The 26,268-nt window shown below is 42.6% G+C and overlaps 1 pseudogene; it reads left to right on the top strand.

Moving 5' to 3' along the window:
- Positions 1–1,247: 1,247 nt before the first annotated feature.
- Positions 1,248–22,280, top strand: LOC119474066 (annotated as a pseudogene).
- Positions 22,281–26,268: the final 3,988 nt, after the last annotated feature.

The raw sequence follows: 26,268 nt of genomic DNA, 5'->3' as shown, positions 1-26,268 counted from the left end.
GAAACTGTGGGCCTGAAGCTGTGAGTGGCTGCCATGTAGGGCCTGAGAGTGATGTCGGCTCAGCCAAGGCAAAGTCAAGAGATTAGAGAAGTGGCTGGTGGACATTATTCAAGCTGCTGGGTAAAGCTAAACCTGGGCTTTAAAGACACTCCTGGGTACTTTTGTCAGAGACATTTGAACCAGAGACCCCTTTCTGGTAACATTTAAATTATGTGAGAAGAGCATTTCCTTGGTTAGTTAAGCCAGAGTGAGTCTTTTACAACCAAAACAACCTTAACTTACCTGGTTTTCATCTCTCCGCCTTGAATTAAGGTTGCCTGTATCTCTTCCACATGACTCCAAGCTCCTTGAAGACAGTCACTTTTTAATTCTCCCAGCCTTCCTAACACTAGATGTTAAGTGTAGTATAAATAAGCACCCTCAAATATTTGATACATGAGTAAGATCAATTAAAATGATATATATGAATTTTGTTGACTGTCAATTACCTTACAAATATAGCTGCCAAAGTTCTCATGAATATTTTCTCCTGAAATCTTTGTCTCGTGTGACGTTCTGAGCAGTAAGATTAGTATGTAAGCAAAGGCATCACTCAGCCAGTTTGGTTTTCACATTTGTCCTCATTCCAGCTTTGTACTGAAGCAATCTGTCCTTGCTATTGTGAGCCTAATAGTCTCCCTCATTAGACTGACTTTCTGCAATGAAAAGACCTTTTCTGTTTGGTCCCTGTGTCCTCATGCAGGTGGTAGGTGCTTAGTTGTTTGCATGAGCTCCTCCCCACTTCTCAGCTCTCTCAAAAGCAGCCCTTTGTTGCTCTGGGTTTCTGAGGCTAGATGAATTGCCAAGAAAGGGTATCCCTGTGGTCTAACAGGCCTCCTCGGGGACTTAAAGCATGTCTTTAACTTTCATTCATTCAGAAGACAATGGGAGTGCCTACTATGTCCCTGGCATTGTCTCTGGGGATTCATGCTCTTGTGAGCTCACAAATATATAGGCAATTGTCATGCATCTGGTAGGCATCTGGATGGGGGAAATGTGGGGTGTTCCTAGGAAGTAAACAGGAAGTTCCCAGACTGCAGAGAATCAGGGAAATCTTCCTGGGAGAAGTGGCATCAAAGCCGAAGCCACGCACAAGCAGTGAGTAGGAATTAGCCATGCAGTGAGCAGGGCAGAGGCCCCGGTGAAAGGAGTGGCAAGGGTCAGTGAGTCAGCGGGGCCAGCGAGCAAGTGTGTTTGGGGAACTGGGCATGGCGTGGACTGGCAGCAGCATGCTTGTAGGTGTGGGGCCACTTCAAGAGCTTTGCTTCTGTTTCCTCTTGATCAGGGTCTCCTCTCCGTAGTCCCATGAGGCTGTGCCCTTCTTTGCTTTATTTGGTAATTTTCTTGGCTATCCTATTAATTTCAGAGATATCGGTATGTGAGGCCATGATGTGCCCAGCTGAGCTTGGTCAAGGGCCTGACTGGTGACCTTCCTTTCATCCTGTTTGGAATTCAGTGACTGACTTCTCTGGAGGCACTGCAAGCCTCGGGCTGAGTATAGACTAGCTTACCTACCTCAGGATCGGGTCCCTGGTGATTGCAGCCACCTCAGAGATGATTCGGGGTGTTTTAATGAAAAAGATAGCAAGGACTTAGGGGAAGAAAGGTCTGGCAGTGGGAGGGCTAGTGATAAAAAGTAGCATAGGGCCGGGATTAAGGGGGGCTAGACCTGCCTCTGCCTGATTTACTCGGTGACAGATTCTCCTCTCCACACTGGAAAACTTTGGAAACCTTATGAAAGCATGAGTTAGGTGGGAAGGGGCCTGGCAGCCCAGGGACTTATATAATTTATGTTCCTCCAGAGCCTCGCTGCAACATGCAGTGACTACTCTTGGCTCTTCGATGACAGTTCTTTCCTTCTCCTCCACTTGGGGGTGCCAATCCTGAGACCTGTTTGGGCTGAAACTGAGGGCCTATGGCCATGCTTTTAAATCTTTCTGCCAGGATCTTCCTCATGGCAGAGGACTCTGGAGAGAACCCTGGGGGTCTGGCAGCAAAGCCACAAGAAGTAGCTTTCCATCAGTATGAGTTTCTCAAAATTTTACAATTTTTTTCTTTACATTTTATGCATTTGTATCCCCCCACAATGCATTCATGTGTACTTCAATTAAAAAAACAGTGTTTTAAATTATTTACCATTAAATAAATTCAACACTTTAGAGGATGTGCTGTGTTTAACCATGAGACCGCTTGTGATCCAGGCATGTTGCCTTGTATATAATCCCCACTTCGAGAAACAGAGGCTTTTGGATTATATAGACCTGGGTTACTAGACATGTAACCTTGAAAGGATCACATCGCTTTTCCAAACCTCAGTGTTTTCATCTAAAATATGAGACCAGTGAAACCTACATGTCAGAGTTAGTGTGAGGTTAAGCAAAATAAGATGTATGAAGTGGCTGACCCATAGTAGGTTTTCAAGAGATGCGAAGACTTCTGCTCTTATTAAAAAGAGCTCTGTCTGCTTTGCATTTCTAGAATATCATGATTCTGACTCAGCTGACTGAGAAGGTGATCCCATGGGACATTTGCTACCAGGGGGGCTTTGAGGAAAAACAGTATATGTCACTACCAGATGACACAGCTGATTATATTAACAGTAGGAAATGAACTCTGTGGAGTGGAGAGAGATCATGTGGTTCTAGGGCTTATGATACTCCGTTTTTCCATTTCTAGGTCTTTCAAAAATGTGAGAATTGGCAACTGGGTGATGTTCACAGTGTCCCGTCTACTGCCTGAGGTCCCTGTCATGCAGCGGCTGCAGGTGAGTCACTGGCTGGGAGATAAAGTGAGAACAGCTTTCTGTGCTGAGTTGCCTGAGAGCCACTCCCTGCTCAGGGCTCGCCTTGCAGTCCTGTGGCTGAACAAGATGCAGGCATGGTCACTACCTAGACTGGTGAGCATATCCCAGGCCTATGATAGCAGTCTCAGGAAATTTACTTCTAAATTCCAAAAATGATCAGTGGGGTGCCCAGATCACAATTAAAAAGGAAATGTTACCTATGATTCCAAGCATTAGTATAAAAACTCTTAACTTTAATTCTGGCTATTCAATCACTTCCTCAGGAAAAAGCCTTGTAATCAAATGACAGCTATTTCTTTGGCTCACCACCCTCAGAGTCCAGTGGGAGATAGAGGGTAGGTGCACACATAAGCAAGGAGGAAGGTGACAAAAACCCATTGTGGGGATGTGTACAGGGCCACAGGTGAAGGAGCGGTGTTGTCTGGAGGCGTCAGGAAAGCTCGACAGTGGAGGTGATGTCTGAGCTTGAGATTCAGATTCAGGAGACAGGGGCGGGCTTAGGCATGAATGATTTAAAAATAAACTGCCTCCAGTGATTCTGATGCACAGCCAGCTTGAATATTCTGGGAGATTTTTGTGCTTCTGTTTAGCAGCATTTCCCCTCTGGGCTGTGAGCCCCGCTCAGTGGCAGGGTTTCCCTGTGTCAGCCCAGCATCTTCTCTGCAGTCATCTGGGGCCTGACCCCAAGTCCAGGGCTCCTCCTTCTCCCAGGCCGCCTGTCCCTCTGGGATGAGACACCTGACACTGTAGAATCTGTGTCTAATTCAATGTCATGTGTTCTAAAATTTAAAAACTCAGTGAATACAGATATCTATAGTTTCACTGCCTCAGTGCCCTGCTCTTATCCTTCTTCTGAAGGAATGCTATGACTCCTTTTCTTTCTAAATGTGTATCTGAATCTCTTTTTAGATATATGTTTTATCTTTATTTGCTGTTATTTCCCTGGCTTTCATAATATACCCTTGAGCCACTTTTCAAATGCAGTGTCTAAGTTTGTTTATTTGTGAATATAAGGGCCTCAACCCTGTGAATCTGAAAACAATTTCTGGGAAGGAGACAGTGAGTGGATTTAGGAGAGAACCCAGAGAACTGGTATGTTCACACCTGAACTGAGGTGAAGCAGCCACCAGACTTCAGGTTGTATGTCTCTCGCGTCTTTAGGCACGTGGTTGAAGTGTGTGAAAAAGCCATGTGTCAGCAATTTCTGAATCCGTAGTCTCATTTCTATCATGACTGCTCTGCTTCTAAGTAGGAACCGCACAGCATTTGATGGATGAACCAATGGGAGAATAAATGAAATGCAGTGTAACCCTGAATGGCTGTACACTTTAGTCTGTGCCAGGGAAGGTATTAAAAGCCCACCTCCGGATAAAAGATACAGCTGTGGGAAGCTGATGTCAACATCAAACAGCAGAGGGAGCTTTTCTCCTTGGTCCCTGGAGGAGAGGTGCTCTAGGTGGAGAAGAGAGAAAGAGAAGTCATTCCAGGGGAGCACATGTAGTTTGCTTCCTCTGAGATGTAGGGTGGGCTCTATGCCAGCTGACCTCAGTGAAACAGGTGGACAGAGTACCTGAAGGAGGAGGAGGAGCCAAGTGTGGTTCTTGAAAAGGACCCACCCCAGAATGGTTGGCCGAGCTCCTGGCAGGCTGGAGAGCTGGATGCCAGTGTCCCTCCAGGCGGGAGCCCAGGAAGGTGCCCTTCCTCCTCACGCGCCCTGAGCGTTGCTGACCCAGCCCAGTTGGACACCCATGTCTACAGTGTGTGCACGTCCACCTGTACTGTGTAGACCCAACTTCTTGTTTGCGTGTGGTTGTTTTAAATCCTCCGCCGTGATTTGGGAAAAGAGGCACTGGGTCTCATTGTAGTAGGCTGGCTGGTCACCTGGTACGTGGCTGCAGGGGAGAGCATGAGCAATTAATTCGTTAAGTAAGAATGGCGATTATACCTACACCTCAAGTGGGCTGAATGGTTTACACCAACTGGAACTAACAAGTGAATCTGATACTTTTGCTTGTGTATCAGAACATTCTCTCCCTTTTGGGACGATTACTTGGGAAGATGAATGATACAGAGGCGGTTAATTGGTAAGCTCAAGACTAGAACAAGGGGACTCATCTATATGAGCCCTTAATGGCTGCTGTCACCAAGTTCTCTTCATCCTCGTTTTGGGGTTTGCCTGCCTTACTGGTCGCATATTCAGGTGCACAAGTTGGGGTACCCTCTCGCCTGGACATGGTGGGAGCTGCTGCCCACTCGTCTCTTGCTGAACTTCCATCTCTAATGCTGCTGGCACTCTCCATTTCTAGCAACACCTGCATTTTTGGACTTAATTTAAGGATTTAATTCAATTACATAGACATCTGAGTTTCCTGGTTGCAGTCTCTGAGGTTATGACCAGGTCCCTTTGATTGGAGTTGCCTGATCCCAGACAGTGTTTTGGGCCATTTTCACAGATGATCTTACCCCTTTCCACATCTGAGTTTTGAGGAAACTTACAGATAACACGCTGCACTACCCACACCCTGTCTATCAGGCACCTCTTCTGTGCCACCAGAGCCTTCTTAGCCCCATCTGTCTAGGACCTTTGCCCATCGGTTCTGCTTGAGCTGCTAATTGGTGACCAATTTTGTATGAGCCACAACTGGTCTCAGGTGGTCACAACCGGGCAGTGCCCCATGCCTAGGAAGGTGGTGTTTCCTTGTTCATCCCAAGGCATGTGACACCAGGGACCTGCTTGGAGACCATGCAAACATACCAGGAAATATACGGTGTTAATGTCCTGTGAAGAAACCTTGACTACAGGGAGATAAGAGCAGATAGATACATTCTGTTCACTTCTACCCTCTCTACAAACTGACCTGAGATACATGTGAACTCACAGCCTTTCAGAATCAGTCCTGCAAGATGGAACAATCAGTGGCAAGCGATCCTGAGCAGGGTGCAGCTTAGTAATGCACTCTGAGGTTTGCTCTCCCTCCTGCTTCCCTGCAATAAGCTCCGTAGTTTAGTGCTAGCACGTTAGCTTTTTCCTTGGGCTCTGTTTCCTGAGGAACCCAGGCTAAGACACCATCTTAAGCACGCTTGCCACATCTAAGTGTATGCATTTGTTATCTATTGCTGTATAACAAATTATCCCAAAATTTAGTGACTTAAAGCAACAAACATTTGTTATTTCAGTTTCTATGGGTCAAGATGTAAGGAGCAGCTTAGCTGGGAGGTTCTGGCTCAGGGAGTCTCCTGCGGCTGTAGTCGACTGTCAGCAGGGCTGCCATCATCTGGAGGCTTGGCTGGGGCTGGACAATCTGCCTTGGAGATGCTCACTCACATATTGTTGGCAGGAGGCCTCAGTTCCTTCCCACGTGGGCTCTCCATAGGCTGTTTGAGTTTTCCCACAATCTGGCAGTTGTGAGTCACTTTACCCAGAGCGAGCAATTCAGGAGAGAGCAAGAGAAGTTGCAGCACCACTGCTTACCTTGCACGCTATCACAGAACCTTTTTCTCAATTCATTAGAAGCAAGTAGCTTGTTCCCACCCATGCTCAAAGGGAAGGGAATTAGACTCCGCCTGTTGAAGAGAGGAGTTTCAAAAATTTGTAAACGTATTTTAAAACTAGCACAACATGTAAAAGGAATTGCTGCCTGACCCAATAAAGCACAATTTCCTGATGTACCAAATGTAAAGCCATGTGCTTTCATAGAAGCAATAATCTGGGTGCGAGTGCAGAAGCAGTTGACAAGAAAGTGATAGTTTCAGAAGGCTTTCATTATTACAGGAGTAGAGAGAAGAGTATTTGTGCTTTTGAGGTCAGGGAAGATTTGATAGAGGGCTGGCATTTCAACCAGCTGTTCACTGATTCTGCTGCAGAACCAAGGCTGAGAACTGTACGAATACAATAAGACTTCAGTAACGGGATCAATTCATTTTCATTTCTGGAATTCATGAGAGGGTTCATGGATGAGATGATAGTTGAGCTGAGCTTAAAAAATGAGCAGAATTTTGATAGAGTACATCTCTGACTGAGGGAAGAGTATAAGCAGAGATACCCAGTGGTAAGATATTAATTGTTATAATCATCATTATTTTCTATGCATAGGAAGAGTATGCAGCTGACATATTTGAGCTGCACTTTCCTGTGCTACACAATGTGGAAAACTATGGCGTTTGTTGTTCTGGTCTGCACTCCCCACCTGTCCCATTCTTCAAGTAGTCCCAGCCCACTTCCTTTGGAGTGAGACACCTCTTCCATGCAACATTGCAAGATCAAGTACCCGGCCCCTCCTGGACATCGATCAGGTGGGCACATGGCGCAAGATAAGCCAATCAGGCACTCCCCTGGGATTTTGTTTATAGATGCTGAAAGCAAGAAGCTCTCTCTTTCTTCTGGACCTAAGCTGGGATTATGCAAGTCTATAGCTGCCTGCCTGTGGTTGCACTTTCTGCACAAATAGAGCCAGTTTGCATTGGAAGAAAATGAGCTCCATGCATTAAGAGAACTAGATGAGCAAGAGGGAGGCGATGGTTCCGTTTGAGCTCCCAGAACCAGCTTTACCTTTGGACATCCCAGTTATATAAGCCAGTACATTTCCTTTATTTACCTAAGCCGCATAAAAGTTCTGAATGATACCCATAACTCTTAATGGTGAGAGACTGGTCCATGTTAACGCCTACTGTTGACCAAGCACATATAAATATACAATTATAAAGTAACTGTTTTTGTCTTTCACTGTCCCTTTAATCCAGACCATGGGACTAATCTTCCCTGCCACTAGCTAAAAAATCAGGCAGTTGCATGATTTTTTGGGTTACTTTTGGGTAATAAAAATAATCTCAATCTGGTGATTAAAATGTCGAGTTCCAGGAATTTGATTTAAAGTCAGGATTTCTTCCCTCCTGCAGGTTGAGCATGCTGCGAGCAGGAAGGGCTGTGGTCATTTTCTTCTTTCTTCTCCCATCGAGTTTTTTTCTCCTCTTCTCCCATCCCGATAGCTGTGCTTTGTGGTTAGAATTCAGAGAGAGAGAGAGAGGCAGGAGCTCAATCTGAGAGCCACTGCTGTGCCACTCTGCTCTGGGGCCCTCTTGGCTTGGCAGGAATTTCAGATTGCCCGCAGGGCTGCTGCTTTCTCCGTGGAGGCACCCCTGCTCTGTGGCTGGTGGTCACTCACCTGCATCCCCTTGTTAGAACTTCTCTATTCCAGATGGCTCTTCCTCCTCAGACCCTGACAATTCAGCCATCCATTCAGCTTCTCCCTGTTTTCCCTTTAGGTGGTCTTCTCGGGAACAACCTAAGACAAGCCAATGCCAGCTAGCTCCCGTGGGAGGCCCACATCTGGTCTGTGAAAATCACTTACATCATTTTGCCCCACAAGCTGGGGGAGCCTTTTGTCTTTCTTTCACTCTGCTTATGAAGCAGGTAGCCACCTGCCTTCAGGTGGGAGTCACACACTGGACCTCTGTGTCGGTCAGACAGCTAGGACATATTAGTTTTCTCCTGAAAACCAACCTTTAAAAAATTGAGATGAGGGGAAAGGCACTACCTCTGACCTCACTAGTAGACGTGGTAGGAAGAAGCTACCCCCACATGTCCACAGCTCTCTCTAAAAATCTTCTCCTATTTCCTTGAAGGCCACATTACCAGGAGTTAGGTGGGACCCCTTACCTCTCTCTTTGGGGAGTAGGGTTCACACTACAGCTCTCTCCAAAGAGATCCTCTTGAGAAATGCCTCAATTGCCACCTTCCTTCATTGTGAAAGAAGGGTCTAAGAACTGGGGAGCTTGTTCTCAGGACCTATTTTGAAAATCCTGCATCTTCCTTGGCACCTCATTTGAAATGCAGTTCCCATTGTCTTTGGACCTCTGCTGAAACTTCCATGTAATATCCTGTTCCACAAACCTGCCATGTTTGGTCAGGACAAGCAACCAATGAGATGGATATATAAAGTGCCATATAAATGCAAAATAAACTCTCGTAATGGGAGATGACATTTTAAAAGTAAAGCTGAGCTCAATGTATGAGTTGTGATTGTCACAGTGAGAGGTAAATAAGATAGGCGCTGGTGTGGGACAGAGGTTTCAGGTAGGCATGAGTAAGACCAGCTGGAGACAGGAAGGGTTTATGGCGGGGCTTTTTGCTTGTGCGGGTGCGTGAAGGGAAGGCCTTTGCATGAGCAGTGACAGTCCTGTGTGGCAAGGACCTGCTTCATCCGAAAGTGACCACATTTAGGGTGACATGTTTGGATAGCCCTGAGGCTCAGACTCTACCTTTCAGGTCCCTGGCATTGGTAAATAAAATGGCAATTGTAAATGAAACCTATGGTTTTTGAACTGTTGTGAGTTATCCTGGAATTTCATGCAGGAACTTGAGGAACTTCCACAGAAAGCTGGGGCAGCCAGGTGGGCAGGAGTTCCGGCTATCTGTCCTGCTTCTGCCAGAGCAATGCCCTGCTATTTGCTTTATGAAATGGAGATTTCGTATCTGATTTCATCAGGAAGGAAGGGGAATTCTGCTGCTATAAAACATCTTAAAGCCACTAAGTCAGATCAGTAAAATGCATAGCTGGAGTGAGCACTCATTATTCTAAATATACAACTCATCTGCTGCTACTGTGACTTCCAGACACCATTTATTCAATGCCTCTTAGATGGTTGGAAGCTTTCCTGACATTAATTCTAATATTCACAACAACCCAGCATGAGAGGTACTAGCATTCCGATTTCACTGTGATTCGGAGAGATTAAATGACTTGCCCAAGGTCACATAGCCAATATTTAAACTATGTGGGTGGATACATTGACTCCTAAGACTTACAAAGTATTGGCTGGACCTCTAGCTAGGCAGACAACATGGTGTGTGTCTGTGGAAGCAGAGATGGGCTGGTGTCTCCATGAGAGCTGTGGGAGTAGAGATGGGTTGGTGTCATCACGAGAGGAAACCCCCAGTGCAGGGCCATGTGGTGCACTTGGAGGAGTGAGGCTGTAGAGGAAGATGCAGGGGCAGCTACACAGCTGCTTCTCTGTCTGTTGGATTGGGCTACCCCAGGCTCCAAGTAGTTCTTATCAGTGGAAACGGGGTTAGCGATGGAATAAGTGTGCTTAGTCTATGAAGGTTAATCCCTGTTTAAATGGGGGTTGCCATGCCCCTCATCATATGCCACCCTCCAAATCTCTGAGAAGAATTCCTTATTTCAGAAAACAAACAGCTGGTTGCTATTAATGTCTCCACGCTGGCTTTCAGGAAAAAAACTCATTTTCATTGCAAGACAGTCTCCCTGAAAACAATTGTTTAATGATAAAACTATGACACAATCAGTGTCCCCCAGATAAAAGATGTCCTCACTCCTTGGAGTGTCTCTTCAAGCAGAATTCCTTGCATAGCTGAGGTTGAAGGAGTCAGTGCTGCCCTGAGCCTGGCGGGTGGATGGAGGACCAGGTTTTTCCAGCATCCTGCTGCGAAGTGTGCAGAAATGGGATCCACATTGAGTCTCTCCTGTTCCAGTGACTGGAGGGTCTCATTAGCCTGTGCACACTAATGGGTTTCTTTAGGGACAATGAGGTCCTTGGGGATGTGGAGGCTGGAGAGAAACTGGTAAAGCTGATGGAGTTTTACAGGTTCCATGGAGTGCAGTTTGAATTTATCCCTCCCTCCCGGTGTAATCCCAGCTGCCTTAACAGCTTCTTTGTGTTTAGCATTTTTTTTTTTTCTGGAAGCCTTGAGAACAGAGCATTTTGACTTCATTATTAAGAATGTGGACCCTGACATAAGTGTGCTAAAAAGCGAAAAGTGATACAGATGGGGAGCTGGGAAAGAATGACTCAGCGCCTACTGCAAGGAAGCCAACAAAATGTGCTAACTTAAACAGAAAGAGTACGGTCAGCAGTTTCCATCACTGAAATATATCAAGCTGTCAGGGAGGCATGCAGGCCTCCCACTGGTAAGGCCTCTGGGTCCGTCTCAGTATCTGGCTCCCAGTGCACCCCTTTTTCCTTTCCACCAGCCCCAGGAAGTTTTTAAAGGACCACCCCTTCTAAAGTGCTACTCCTCTTTGCAGACTCTGCTCCTTTTATTACTGAGGGAGGAATTCATCACCTCTGCTTCCTTCACAAAGAGCCCCCATGAGCACCCTGGCCTGAACACCATTTAAACTGGATGATAGGATATTGCTGTAAAATTTTCCTCTGGCTTAGTTATAATGCCCAAACTGTCTGTGTATTTAAAATAGCCCCTTTATCCTCAGTTATAATATAAAACTCCGTGGTGTCTCTGGAACAAGGGATTTACAGCTCCTCTAGCCACAAAGGTCCAGGTTAGCCCCATGACATGCTGGCACCTCACAGGTCCAGCCAGCAAGGAAGGCATATGTGTGCATGGGGGTTTTTAGGGTTAGGGTGGGGACTCCGGACTGTTTAGCCATCTAGCAGGACTTTGAGAATCTAAAGAGCAAATGATACTTGAACCAGGTAGCATCCTGGTTCTGGGTCATCCACCCACTCAGTCTAAGATCAGAGCCAGAGATGGAAGCAGGCATGGAAATCAGGACCATCAGCTTGGGAGAAGAAGCCAGGCCAGGTCTGGAAGTAAAGGACTTAGAAACAGGGTTTTATTCTTCATCAGATACTCACTGAACATCTGTCACATGTCTGGCTCTGTGAGGAGACTTTCCATACCTGCTCTCATTTAACCCCAACCTGGAGAAGCTACTTACAGATGAGGAGGCTGAGGTTCTCCGACGCTAAAGTGCTTTCTCAGGATTATAGAGCAAAGTAAGGGACTGGGATTTGAACTCAAGACGTCTGACTCAAATTCAGGGCTCTGTCTAGCAGGCTTTACTGCCTTTGCCCAGCTACGGCAGGTCCTACATTGTCACTATAAGTCCCTAGTTACCTACCCCATGACGTCTTGCTTCTTTCTTCTTTTTCTGTCATTTCTAGCAGCTTTCTACCTAGGAGGCTTATTCCTTCAGTAAGAAACTGGCTATATCGAGGACTGCCTAAGCAGAATTCTCAGAGTAATCTTGCACTGTGAGGCACAGTGTAGAGGGCACTCTTGAACATGCATCCTAGGCATTGCTACCATCTGATAAGTTGGTCAGTATGAGTTTTCAGTCCCTGTGCTCTGTTTTTCTATGACTCAAGTTATTCTCTATTTCAAACTCCATTTCACTTTCTGGAAGAAAATTTAATCTCAGTTCATTTGAGGTAAAGTTATTTATTTCAGGCTTCTACTTGAGTTAATTCAAGATTTTAATCCCTGACCTCACTCCCAACCTGAGTTGGCGGTGGGGTTGGGAGATCCAGGGGTCTTAGGTAGCATCATAACTTCAGTGGCAAGAGGATCAGGCCCCTGGCTGTTGGTACCTTTCCATTCTGTTACTCACTGAAATATGTGAAACTCCTTGTGCTCAGGGTTTGGCATCCTGCCACACTGGCATCTACCAGAGCACCAAATTGCTAGCTGGCCTGCAGCAGTGCAATCCTCTCCATTTTGGCTGTGTGGTCCCTGCATCAGGGCTTTATTAACTTTTCAGGTTGGTTTTCTCTTTTCCCCCACACTCCTCTGGGGCACAGAGGGGGTCTACTGTTCTCCATACCTTTCTGATCAGTGGGAAACACAAAGGGGGTCTTTTAGGTCCTCTCTGCTTCAACACCATCCCAACCATCTATGCCCAACTGCTGCCTCCTGGTGGGGCAGGACGTTCTGGGAGAATCATGCTGCACAAGTCCAGTTGGGATGCAGGGCACTTGGGATACAAGGCAGAGATTTCTCTGAAGTCCACACTCTTGCTTAAAGGTTCCGATTCTTCATTTAAAGCAAGTCTTAGAGAGTTGTGGGAACATGCCAGAGCCCAAGGAGCTCCTCAGATACCACCACCAGCCCCTTCTCTTTTGCTTCCCTTCTCTTCAACCTCAGTTCAGAGAAACTTAAAAAAAAATCCTTTCTCAGTTATCAGGAGAGAAATCTGGTTCTGCTGGCTCTTCCCGAGGAATCAAGGCCAGCGTCAACCTTCCCTCTTGACAGCAGTGGGCCGGTGAGTGAGATCGAAAAGGGCAACAGATGAGAATGAGGTGGGTTTGCAGGATTGCTAAAGGATGGTGATTATAATTCATAAAATTGTCCTGTCACAGCAAAATTGTTTAAAACTATGCAGTAATAACAGCAAGTACTTTTATAGTGCATACTATGTGCTAGACACAAGATGCTGCCAGCATACTAACTTATTTCTTTCTCATGAATATTTATTCTGCATATGTTATATTAATTTTCGTGGGTACATAGTATGTATATATATATATGTTTATGGGGTACATGAGATGTTTTGATATAGGCATACAATATGAAATAAGCACATCATGAAGAATGGGTGATTGTAACTCATTGTACCCCATTCTCCATGATGTGCTTATTTCATATTGTATGCCTATATCAAAGCATTTCATGTGCCCCATAAATATATATGTATACCTACATAGTCTTTCATAAGATTTTTAGGTAGTATATATACCTACTATGTAGGTATACATTTATATTTATATGTAAGTGTATATATATATATATATATTTATATGTAGGTACATATACCTACATAGTAGGTATGTATACTTGTATATACCTATCAGTATATATACCTACAGGTATATGTAGGTATATATACTTACATAGTAGATATATATACACACATATATATATATATATACACATATATATATATATACACATATATATATATTTATGGGGCACATGAAAGATATATATTATTGGGTTACTTAATTAATTATTGGGTTGCTCAAAGGATAAAATAATTTATCCTTTGAGTGACAAGCAACCCAATAACTCTTTTAGTTATTTAAACTGTACAAGTGAGTTATTATTGACTATAGTTACCCTGTTGTGCTATCAAATAGTAAGTCTCATTCATTATTTTTGCTTTTTTTGTATCCATTAACCATCCCCCCTCCTCCCTAGCACCCTGCTACCCTCCCTAGCCTCTGGGAACCATCCTTCTATTCTCTATGTCCTTGAGTTCAATTGTTTTGATTTTTTGGTCCCACAAATAAGTGAGAACATGTGCTATTCATCTTTCTGTTTGTGGCTTATTTCAGCTAACATAATGACCTCCAGTTCCATCCATGTTGTTACAAATGACTGGCTCTCATTCCTTTTTATGGCTCTAGTACTCCACTGTGGATCTGTACCACATTTTCTTTATCTGTTCATCTGTTGGTAGGCATTTAGATTGCTTCCAAATCTTAGCTATTGTAAAAGCTGCAACAAACATAGAAGTGCAGATATCTCTTCGATATGCTGGTTTCCTTTCTTTTTGGTATATACCCAGCAGTGAGATTGCTGGAGTGTATGGTAGCTCTATTTTTAGTTTTTGAGGAACTTCCAAACTGTTCTCCATAGTAGTTGTACTCCTTTACATTCCCACCAACAGCATATAGGGGTTCTCTTTTCTCCACATTCTCACCAGCATTTGCTATTGCCTGACTTTTGGATATAAGCCATTTTAACTGGAGTGAGATGATATCTCATTGTTGTTTTTATTTGTATTTTTCTGATGATGAATGATGTTGAACACCTTTTCATATGCCTGTTTGCCATTTGTATGTTTTCTTTTGAGAAATATCTATTCAAATATTTTGCCCATTTTTTGATTGGATTAGATGTTTTCCTAAAGAGTTGTTTGAAATCCTTATATATTCTGGTTATGAATCCCTTATCAGATGGGTAGTTTGCAAATATTTTCTCCCATTCTGTGTGTTGTCTCTTCACTTTGTTGATTGCTTCCTTTGCTCTGCCAACGCTTTTAAGCTTGGTATAATCCCACTTTCCCCTTTTAACTTTGGTTGCCTGTGCTTGTGGAATATTGCTCAAGAAATTTTTGCCCAGACCAATATCCTGAAGATTTTCCACAATGTTTTCTTATAGCAGTTTCATACTTTCAGGTCTTAGAGTAAGTCTTTAATCCATTTTGATTTGATTTTTGCATATGGTGAGAAATAGGGGTCTCTCACCTATTTCTTTTTTCTTTCTTTCTTTTGAGATGGGGTCTCACTCTGTCACCCAGGCTGGAGTGCCATGGCCTGATCTTGGCTCACTGCAACCTCCGCCTCCCCTGCCTCAGCCTCCTAAGTAGCTGGGACTATAGGCGTGCGCCACCACACCCAGGTAATTTTTGTATTTTCAGTAGAGATGGGGTTTCATCATGTTGGTCAGGCTGGTCTTGTACTACTGATCTTGTGATCCGCCTGCCTCAACCTCCCAAAGTGCTGGGATTATAGACGTGAGCCACCGCGCCCGGCCCTCTCATCTATTTCTGCAGTAGCTTTATTCCTCTGCATATGGATATCCAGTTTTCCCTGAACCACTTATTGACTAGACTGTCTTTTCTTCAGTGTATGTACTTGGCACCTTTGTCGAAAATGTGTTCACTGTAGGTGTATGGATTTGTTTCTGGATTCTCTCTTCTGTTCCATTGGTCTGTGTGTCTATTTTTATACCGGTACCATCCTGTTTTGGTTACTGTAGCCCTGTAGTAACCAAAAGTAGTATTACAGTACTATAGCTGTGTAGTAGTTTGAAGCCAGGTAATGTGATTCTTCCAGTTTTGTTCTCTTTGCTTAGGATGACTTTGGCTATTCTCACTCTCTCTCTCTCTCTCTCTCTCTCTCTCTCTCTGTGTGTGTGTGTGTGTGTGTGTGCGTTTGTGTTTCCAAATAAATTTTAGGATTTTTGTTCTATTTCTATGAAGAATGTCATTGATATTTTGATAGGGATTGCATTGAATCTGTAGATTGCTTTGGTAGTACGAACATTTTAACAACACTGATTCTTCCATTCCATAAACATTGAAAGTTTTTCCATTTTTTTGTCCTCTTTAGTTTCTTTCATAGTGTTTAATAGTTTTCATTACAGAGATCTTTCACTTCTTTAGTTAATTCCTAGGCATTTAATTTTATATGCGGCTATTGTAAGTAGGGTAACTTTTTAATTTCTTTTTTAGATTGTTCACTGTTGGCATACAGAAATACTACTGATTTTTGTAGGTTGATTTTGCATCCTGAAACTGAATTTGTTCATCAGTTCTAATAGATTTCTTGTATAGTCTTTTGATTTTTCCAAATACAGGATTACATCATCTGCAAACAAGGATGATTTGACTTCTTTTCTAATTTGGATCCCCTTTATAGCTTTCTCTTGTCTGATTGCTCTAGCTAGGACTTCTAGTACTGTGTTGGGTAACAGTTATATCAGTGGGCATCCTTGTTGTGTTCCAGATCTTAGAGGAGAGGCTTTCAGTTTTTCCCCAGTCAGTATGATACTAGCTGTGGGTCTGTTGTATATGGCTTTTATTATGTTATGTTCCCTCTATACTCAGTTTTTTGAGGGTTTTTACCATGAAGGAATGTTGAATTTTATCAAATGCTTTTTCAGCATCAATTGAAATAATCATGTGGTTTTTATCTTTCATTCTGTTGATATATCACATTGATTGATTTGATATGTTGAACTGTCTTTGCATAGCATTTGGTACCTTGAGCCATTCTTGCATCCGAGGGATAAATCCCACTTGATCGTGATGCATGATCTCTCCAATGTATTGTTGAATTTGGTTTGCTAGTATTTTGTTGAAAAACTTTGCATTAATATTCTTAGAGATTCTGGGCTGTAGTTTCCTTCTATTGAAGTGTCTTTATCTGGTTTTGGTATCCAGGTAATACTGGCCTTGTAGAATGAGTTTGGAAGTGTTCCCTGCTTCTCTATTTTTTTGAAATAGTTTAAGTAGAGTTGACATTAATTCTTTTTTAAATGTTTGGTAGAATTCATCAGTGAAGCCATTGGGTCCTGGGCTTTTCTTTACTGGGAGAGTTTTTGTTATAGCTTTGATCTTGTTACTTGTTACTGGTTTGTCCAGTTTTGGATTTCTTCCTGGTTCAATCTTGGTAGATTGTATGTGTGCAGAAATTGGTCCATTTGTTCTAGATTTTCTAATTTATTGGAATAGAGTTGCTCATAGTAGCCTCTAATAACCCTTTGAATTTCTTTTGTATTAGTTGTAATGTCTCCTTTTCCAGTTCTGATTTTATTTATTTGTGTCTTCTCTCTTTTTTCTTAGTTAGTCTGTCTCAAGTTTTGTCAATTTTGTTTAACTTTTCAAAATCTAACTTTTTGTTTCATTGATAGTTTGTATTTTTTCACTTCAATTTCATTAATTTCTGCTCTGATCTTTCTTATTTCTTTTCTTCTCCTAATTTTGGGTTTGATTTGTTTTTGCTTTTCTCATTCCTGAAGATGCATCATTAGGTTGTTTATGATTTTTTTCCTCTTTTTTTGATGTAGGCACTTACAGCTATAAACTTCCCTCTTAGTCCTGGTTTTGCTGTAGGTTTTGGTATGTTGCATTTCTGTTGTCATTTGTTTCAAGAAAATGTTTGATTTCCTTCTCAATTTCTTCATTGATCATGATGTATGATCTTTCCAATGTATTGAACTCCTGGTCATTTCAGGAGCATATTGTTTAATTTCCATGTGTTTGCATAGTTTTCAAAATTTCTCTTGTTATTAACCTCTAGTTTTATTCCATTATGGTCAGAGAAAATGCTTGATATTATTTCAATGTTTTTGAATGTTTTAAGACTTGTTTTGCGACCTAACATATGGCCTATCCTTGAGAATGATGCATGTGCTAAGGAGAATGTGTATTCTGAGGCCATTGGATGAAATGTTTTATCAATATATATTAGATCCATTTGGCCTGTAGTGGAGATTAAGTCTAATGTTTCTTTGTTGATTTTCCATCTGGAAGATCTGTCCAATGCTGAAAGTAGGGTGTCAAAGTCTCCAGCTGTTATTGTATTGGGGCTATCTCTCTTTTTAGCTCCAATAACATTTGCTTTGTGTATCTGGGTGATCCAGTGTGTGTGTGTGTGTGTGTGTGTGTGTGTGTGTGTGTGTGTCAGAAAGAGAGAGAGAGAGAGTATGTATGTGCATGGTGAGGAATTCCAGGTAGATAGAACTATGAATATGAAGCCTCTAATTTTGAGCCCACAGAAAGCATCTATTTCATGGGTATTATATTCTGTATAATACATTGAACACATTGTGTTAACTCATTAATGGAAAGCAAAATTGGAAATTTTGTTTTTTTAAGAAAAACATTATGAACGAATAAACTTTGTTAAAATCTTTTCTTTGCACCTATCAGAATTTGTAGGAGGCAGGTGCCCACAGTGACTGTTACATGACACTTCTCTTGTACAAGCTCCTCTTCCACTTTCTCTACAGGCACATCATAAAATTATCTTTTCTCCATAATATATGAAACTGGGAAAGTACTGGTGACATTTTGCAATATGGTATAACAACTGGTGAGTTTGGGAAGTAATGATGTAATTGAATTAGGCAAAACTGCTAAAATTCGTATTTTTTCCCATGGAATTCTGCCAACATTTCATTTTCTGTAATTCTGCAGAAGTAATATGAAACAAAATTAAACTTTTTCATCAGTTGGAGAAATTGAAACATGTTTATCTAGTTCTTATGCTATGCAAAATATTTTCTGAAGGCTTCAAGTTAGAAGGGAGTCAGAAGAAATTTTGACACTTTGTTGAAATTCTTGAAAAAGCCCTCAAATTACAGGAAAATGAAAGTGGTAAGTAAATGACCACTTCCTCAAATTACAGGAAAATGAAAGTGGTAAGTAAATTCCTTCATGATTAAGGAATCATGAAGAGGGAGCTTCTAGAAAGTGAAGAATCTGGGTAAACCAAAGTTGTTCTTAACAAAGATCAGAGGTCACATGGCAATAATAGTAATAAAGCAGCAAGAATAATCCTGTCCCAGATACTCTCCCCTGGCTTCAGAGTGGTGGAATGATCTGAGCACTGAGAACATTTAAGTGTGGGAAATGTTTACTCCACCTTTAACTTCTTTTTAAAAATTATTATGATTATTATTTTCCCTTTAACTTCTTAATAGAAGCTCCAGTTCCACCTGTCTCACTCATGCCAACTGCCAGCACCACCAAAGCCCTTAAAAGTTTCCTTGTCTTAATGGCTTGCCTTCCCCCCTCCTCCTGGGCACCTGTCATCCTGGACTCAAACCTGTAGATAAGCCAGACCATGTTCTGTCTTTTCAGAAAAAGAGCAGCTTGAACCATTCCACCCAATTCCAGCCTGGCTTCTAAATCCGGGGTCTCTTTGATAATACCCTCAGCCCAGGGGCGAGGAAAGCCTACTGGGGACAGCTAAAATTTGGCCTATCCTTCCTAGCTTAGCCAGTCCAGAAGCCATGGCCCTGGAGATAGGAAAGGGTCCAAGTTCTCCCAAAGGCTTTTGTTTGAGAAACACTGGCTTAACTATGAAACAGGATTCTCTGCTGAGCTGAGAAATAGCCTCCCTGCCACCACCACCCAGGGAAGTCCATAGTAAGAACCCTTAGGAAAATGAAAGAGGAGCAGGTTTGGAGGCTGGGATTTTCAGGGGTGCGAAGTAGAAATCTTATATTTTTGTCATTACAAAAAAGTTTCAGTCACATTCAAATTCACATCTAGTCGGTGCCAAAATATAGAAATAAGGTCTTAAACTGGGATGCATGAAATCCTTGAAACTGTACATAAAGGTGTATGGTTGGGGGGTATGGATGGGGTATGTGTATAAACACTTTTTGAAAACAGAATCCATATCCTCCATTGATTTCCCAAAGGAGTCTGCAACACCTCCTTCACCTCCACTGCCACCAAAGTTAAGAACCAGTGACTTAAAGGGATTGTAGGCTTTTGTTCAGCTGGAAAGAATCTTGGATGGTATTTAGTTCATTTTTGCTCCCTTTTAAATTTTTCTGATATAAAATTGAGTGTGATTAAAATGGGCTGTTGCATAAATATTGAAATCTTCTAGGCTTTTTCTTTTCTGAAACAGTTTCCAGATGGGTCTTGGAACATGCTTGTGATGACATCAAGTAGGGCTGTGTGATGGATCTACCCGTGTCGATGCCTCCACACGTGATCGTCTATCCATGTGTGCCAGAAAGGCTGCTGGGGGTGGCAGGCGCACTCCTGTCCCCTTGTTTATTTTCATGTGCTTTAATTTGGAGCACAAAGATAGGATTGTGGTTCATAACCCCAAGCCCCTTCATTTCAAGAGAACTGGTGAGATTCATCCTTATAAGAAAAACCAGGCAAGGCCCCACAAATGACTTCACTGTGATGATTTTCATGGCCCAGCCTTACCCTGAATATTACACATTTATTTCTTTTGCTTTTATGCTTAAAGCAGCTCAACAATGCATAATTCAAGATGATCATGGTTTGCAAAACCCTGTTTGCTCACCACAAATACTGAAAAAAGAAATCAGCCTGATACTTGGCACCCTTCACTGCAACTGAGATCGCTCCTCCCAAGTCAGATGTTTTCATTCGGTGAATGGAAGTTACATATGAAGAACAGAATGAGAAAACCACAGAATTCCAGTCTCCACATGAGATTTCTCTGGGGTGAGATGGGAAGCAGAATAGTCAGTTGACTCTTTCAGTGGCTAAGTCAGCAGTGAGAACATCTTATTAAGAAGTAGAGTAAAAAACACTTGGCAACCATTGGCTGTAAGGGTGGAGGTGAAGGGAGAAGTTAAAGATGACTCCCAGGCTTCTGATTTGGTAATTGAGGCCCACAAATGGAAGAGACTTGGGGAGATGTAAATGAGGCTCATTATGGATACGTTGTATTTGGGTCCAGGTGGGCAATTTGGTGTGCAGTTCATATGAGGGTCTGAAGGAATGGGTTGAGGTAGAGATAGGATTTGGCAGCTATCAGTAAACCTACAGCCTACACACCTATTGAGAGTTAGAGAATTTCAAAAAGGAGATCAATGATGCCAAGTATCTCAGAGGAGTCAAGTCAGAAAGAACAAACTGTTCCCTGGGTTAAACAATGAGAAAGTCATTGATGACTTTAGGACAAGCAGTTTCTGTGGATTTGAAGAAGCAGAAGCCAAGTCATATCTGATGAAGGATTTGGTGGACAGCAAAGAAGTTGCAAAGCTGAATGGTGACCTCTCCAGAAGCCCAGATAAAAAGAAGACAAATTGGAGTGTTCACTAAAGGAGGAATGTAGGATGGTGAGAGTTTCGCCTGTTAGTTTTTTGATTTAAAGAGACTTGAATATGATGAGAAGAAACCAGAAGGAGGAAGAAGTTGAAGAAACAGGAGAACAAATGAATCGCTGATGAAACAAATTCCTGGATGGATATGAAGAAGAGTAAATGCCAGAGCACTGTCGTGACACTGGCCTTGACACATTCGAGATGCAGGAAATTTGTGAGTGGGGAGTGGGAACTGAGGAAGCTCATTCCTGGTCATCTCAGTTTTATCAGCTAAAGAAAGTAGAGGTACTTAGGGTAGTTTAGGGAGCATTAGAAGAACAGCAAAAGTTTGGACCTATCATGGAGAAGAAGGGAAAAGGGAAACTGACCAGGGACACAGACACAGATGGCTCGAAGCACTGGGGACCCAGATGAGACTGGAAATCCTAAATGTATCGTAGTAGCACCAGTCCACCTAGCTGTGTGTATTTCTCTGACACTTGGCTACCAGTGGGTAGCATGGAAGAAGATGGATATGTTTGGGTTAATCCAGGGTTGGGGATTTATAAGACAAGGTTAATAGAAGGGGGTAAAAGAGATGAGGAAGCTGAGTTTTCTGGGTAGAAAGTAGTTGAAGTGATAGAGAATGGGACCTGGGTAGGAAAGGGAAGAAAATGAAACAGGAAAGGATGATACAAAACAGAAGACTACAGCAAAATGAAGTATACAAGTTGCTGAAGATCCTATGAAGATCAAAGAACAGATATAATCAGAGTAGGGGATGGAAAGTTCTGGAAAGACAGAATAGCATGGTCAGAGAATTCCTGGAATAAATTTTTTTTTCTCCAAAACACTTTACTGCTATTTCCATGCTATACTGTAAGTTTTTTAAATGTGTTACAAGGTCATCTCCAGGCATTGTGTAATGGAGTGGCCAACCTCCTGCAGAGCAACGTGCCCAAGTCTTGACTACTGCAATACATAGCTCTCCCATGACTCTCCATCTGTGAGAAAGGCACACTTCAGTGGTAGGAAACACAAAGAGAATGTGAAAGACTGCTACCAGAAATAGAGGGAAGAACAGGCTCAGAGCTTGATTGAATGAACAATGACTGCACTTCAACCAAGAAAGATACCTTCTACTCCATTCTCTGCTCCTCCTTTTTGCCATAGTATAATTGCATCACCCCATATGGGATCCCTCCCATGATGCCAATGATGGGCCCTCCTCTTCATGGGATGATGCCAGTGGGACCTACTCCTGGAATGAAGCCACCCATGGGAAACCACATGCCAATAATGAGACCTCCCACTTGTCCCACGATGGTGCCTGCTTGGCCTGGAATGACTTGACCAGATGGTTAAGGACAGTGCAGAGGCCTTGTTGTGTCAGGTTTATATTACTTGTTCTACTTCACTAGGAAACCATGGTGCTGTGACTCTGGGTGTTTTCTTAACAGTGTGATAAGGAAGACTTTCTCCCTTTTCTTATCAAAGAGAGAATAGTTTTGGAGGGGAGAAGTGGGACCAAAAAAAAGTAGTTTTCATTTGTATTGTGAAATGTGAAATTAAAATTGTCAACTCTTTTCATAAAAAGAAACAGCAAATGAAAAACCCCAAAATATATTACAAGTGAAAATATATATGTTTGATAACTTACATTTGTTATTTTGTATTATCTGTGCCTTTGGCTGTCTTCCATATGATAATCCCATTGTCTTTTCATTGAAATAGGAAAATGTAAATGAGGTCTTAAGAGTATCATGTATCTAATGCTTTCACTATTTTGTATGTACAGTGATATTATTATTATTATTTTAAATATAAACTCTTGAGAAAGAAGCCAGTGTTTTCTATTTCAGCTGTTTCAGCAGCTGCTATGAAGATAAGCAAGCTTTCAATACATCTGCTTCCTCTGGCTTTGTCCTTGCCTCCAAATTTAAGTCGATTCTAAGAAAAATGTAACCTGTAAAGCTGAAGAGGACAGATCACATCAATAGAACCCACATGACAAGTGACTAATGGTAACAAAGTGGACCCACGGGATGATGGGGAATGTTAGGGAGGCTGTGCAAACCTTTATGACCTAGACTGGAAGCTGAGCCCGAAACCTAGTTAGATACATATGGGTTAGATGTGCATTGCACATAAATGAAGTACTGGTCACCTCCATTCCTTCTAAGGCTGCTTCAGCTGTACTTTTGGAAGAGATATTAAGAATTAAATGTGTGCATAATTTGAACATAGTTTGGTAGAAAGCAAATATTTTATTATGCCTCATTTGTTAAAATACATGGTTAGCAAGTGTGCAGTTTAGGTGAAAATGCAAATGAAATTATAGGTAATGGATTAGAGTCCCATTTGCAGATAATTAAGAAATTTTATTAGTTAGTAGGACTAGGCTGCTTAAGAATTCTGCTCACTTGTGTTACAATGGACAGAATAAAGATGAACTTGACTCTGTGTAATGGCTACCAGGGTCTAGGGAGAAAATAGCAAAAGAAGAAGAAACAAGCCAGGTCAGTGGCTCACCCCTGTAATTCCAGCACTTTGGGAAGTCAAGGCAGGTGGATAAACTGAGGTCAGGAGTTCGAGACCAGCCTGGCCAACATGATGAAACCTCGTATCTACTAAAAATACAAAAATTAGCTGAGTGTAGTGGTGGACACCTGTTGTCCCAGCCACGTGGTGGTGCTGAGACAGGAGAATCGCTTGAACCCAGGAGGCTGAGGTTGAAGGAGCCAAGATCAGGCCACTGTGCTCCAGCCTGAGTGATGGAGCGAGACTCTGTCTCAAAAAAGAAAGAAAAAAAAACAAAGAGCAAATATTTATCATTGGGTTTGCTATCATTGGCTAGCTCAAACCAGCTAGCAAGAAGATTCTTGTCCCTTTGCCAAGCATATTACTACGAGATTAAGAGTAGCGTTGGTGCCTTGTCAATAGGAAGTGCTTAGGTAAATTGCAGGTCTGTTCTCACTTCCTTTCCTTTGATGGAGAGTCTTGCTGGTTGACACACCTCATGACTTTAACATCATCTAATTCCCATGCTCATGCTCATCAAACCATCTGTTAGTGGTAATTTGCCTTTCTGTCTAGACTTTTCTTAAAAAAAAAAGAAAAGAAAAGAAAAGAAAAGGTAGTGGGGGGGGAAATTCCTTGGCATGCTGACATGAATACTTCTGTTTGCTTAGCAATTTTGTCTGTCCTTGTAATTAATTTTGTCTGTCCTTGTAATTAAATAACATTGTAGTTTATTTACCAGTCTCTTGTGAGATGACTAATTAGGGTGAGTTGCTGCCCCCTGATTCTGATGAATTTGGGAAGGGCAATGTAAATTTCCTCACCTTTAAAGAGGATGAGCAGGCCTGGATTCTACAGATGCACTGCCATTAGGGAAGCCCCATGTGAGCTACTGTCAACCTCATTCTTAGATTTTTTTCCCCCCTCTTTTCTTTTGAGATGGATTCCCACTCTGTTGCCCAGGCTGGAGTGCAGTGGCATGATCCTGGCTCATTGCATCCTCTGTCCCCAGGTTCAAGCGATTCTCCTGCCTCAGCCTCCTGAGTAGCTGGAATTACAGGGACCTGCCACCATGCCCAGCTTATTTTTATATTTTTAATAGAGATTAAGTTTCACCATGTTGGCCAGGCTGGTCTCGAACTCCTGACCTCAGGTGATCCACCTGCCTCAGTCTCCCAGAGTGTCATGATTACAGGCATGAGCCACCACACCTGGCCTTAGATTTTTCTTTGTCTACATCAACAAATGTCATGTATGGCTTCTCAAATCATACATTGTTGCCTCTTACTCTGGTTTCAATACCAAAAATTCCACTAAATTGCCTGTAATTCAAATATCCTAGACCTGGACAAGGGACCCTGTTGTGAGGCAATGGGGCTGAAGCTTCATTCCCATCCAGAATGCTTGTGACAATGCATATTCCAGGCTTCCCATAGAAATCCTGTCTCAGTAGATCAAGGTAGAACCTGAAATCTGCACTTTTAGCGTCACTGATTCTGATACATGGAGTTGACAGACCACACTTTGAGAAACTTCTTTAGATTGGAGTGCTAGCTCATTTGTGACTATGAGCTCTAAAAGGGATATTTTCTGTTCCTGAGAGCCATGGGTTCCTCCCCTGACCAGAGTGAAGTTTGATGCACACAGAGAAAGGCAAGTAGGGGGAAATGAAATAACAAAGGAGAGAAAGAACTGGTGCTGGTCCCAGGAAGAAGCTGGAAGGCTTTCTGCAAGAACTCAAGCTGTTTGCCTAAGGGATTGGTTCTGGCCATGGGGCAAGACAATTTTATCTTCCTGACAGGTTGGATCTGTTGCCACATTCCTTTGCACAGAAGCAGACTTCAGCTTTATGGTATGTTTAATTTGGCAAAGACTTCTTTGGCCAAGGTCAGAGACTCCTTCAAGCTGCCTCAAATCATGGTGGTAATGTGTTACGTTGTAAACATGTACTTGGCAGTAGGCCTGCTTTCTCTTGTTCTAGAGGCCAAAATTGATGGGATTTCTCATCCATATCTAGTGCTGGAAATCTTTGTTACACTTGGCAGTCTGATCCATAGAATCGTAGAATGCTAGAACTAGGGCCAATTCATAGAGCCTGGTTGAGCCCCTCCTTGTTTTAGAGATGTAGAAACCAAGGCAGAGGAAGGATGCAGCATTCACCACAGTTGAACAAACTCTTAGAGCAAGAGCTGGGACGAGAAGGTCTCCTAACGTGTGTGCTGAGAACTCCACAGTCTGCTCCCAAACCACAACTATGAGATTCTCCAAGATCTCCAAGTGCCTTCTGAATCAGCACAGAAACAGTTAGATATGTTGACTTGATAACTAAGCATATTTTATCATATGGGTGACAGATACTATCAGCTGCTTTGCAGTTCAATTTTGTCTATTTAACTACATAATTTCTCACTGGCATAAGCAATCCATTTTTATGTGTGTGGCTGTTCTCACCAGTCAGTCTTCCAAGGTAGCATTTCTCTTAAACTAAGTGCAATCGTAATCTAATGGCTCAATGATAGCAATAAAATTTCCTATAAAACCTTTGTATGTATGGCCAGGTGTGGTGGCTCACGCCTGTAATCCCAGCAGTTTGGGAGGCTGAAGCGAGTGGATAACCTGAGGTTAGGAGTTCGAGACCAGCCTGGCCAACATAGTGAAACCCTGTCTCTACTAAAAATACAAAAACTAGTCGAGCATGGTGGCAAGCACCTGTAATTACAGTTACCTGGGAGGCTGAGGCAGGAGAATCGCTTGAACCTGGGAAGCGGAGGTTGCAGTGAGCCAAGATTGTGGCACTGCACTCCAACTTGGGAGACAGAGCAAATCTCCGACT

The sequence above is a fragment of the Cebus imitator genome, unplaced genomic scaffold, assembly GCF_001604975.1.
Source record: "Cebus imitator isolate Cc_AM_T3 unplaced genomic scaffold, Cebus_imitator-1.0 Scaffold206, whole genome shotgun sequence".
NCBI lineage: Eukaryota > Metazoa > Chordata > Mammalia > Primates > Cebidae > Cebus > Cebus imitator.
This window is presented reverse-complemented; position numbering and strand designations above follow the sequence as displayed.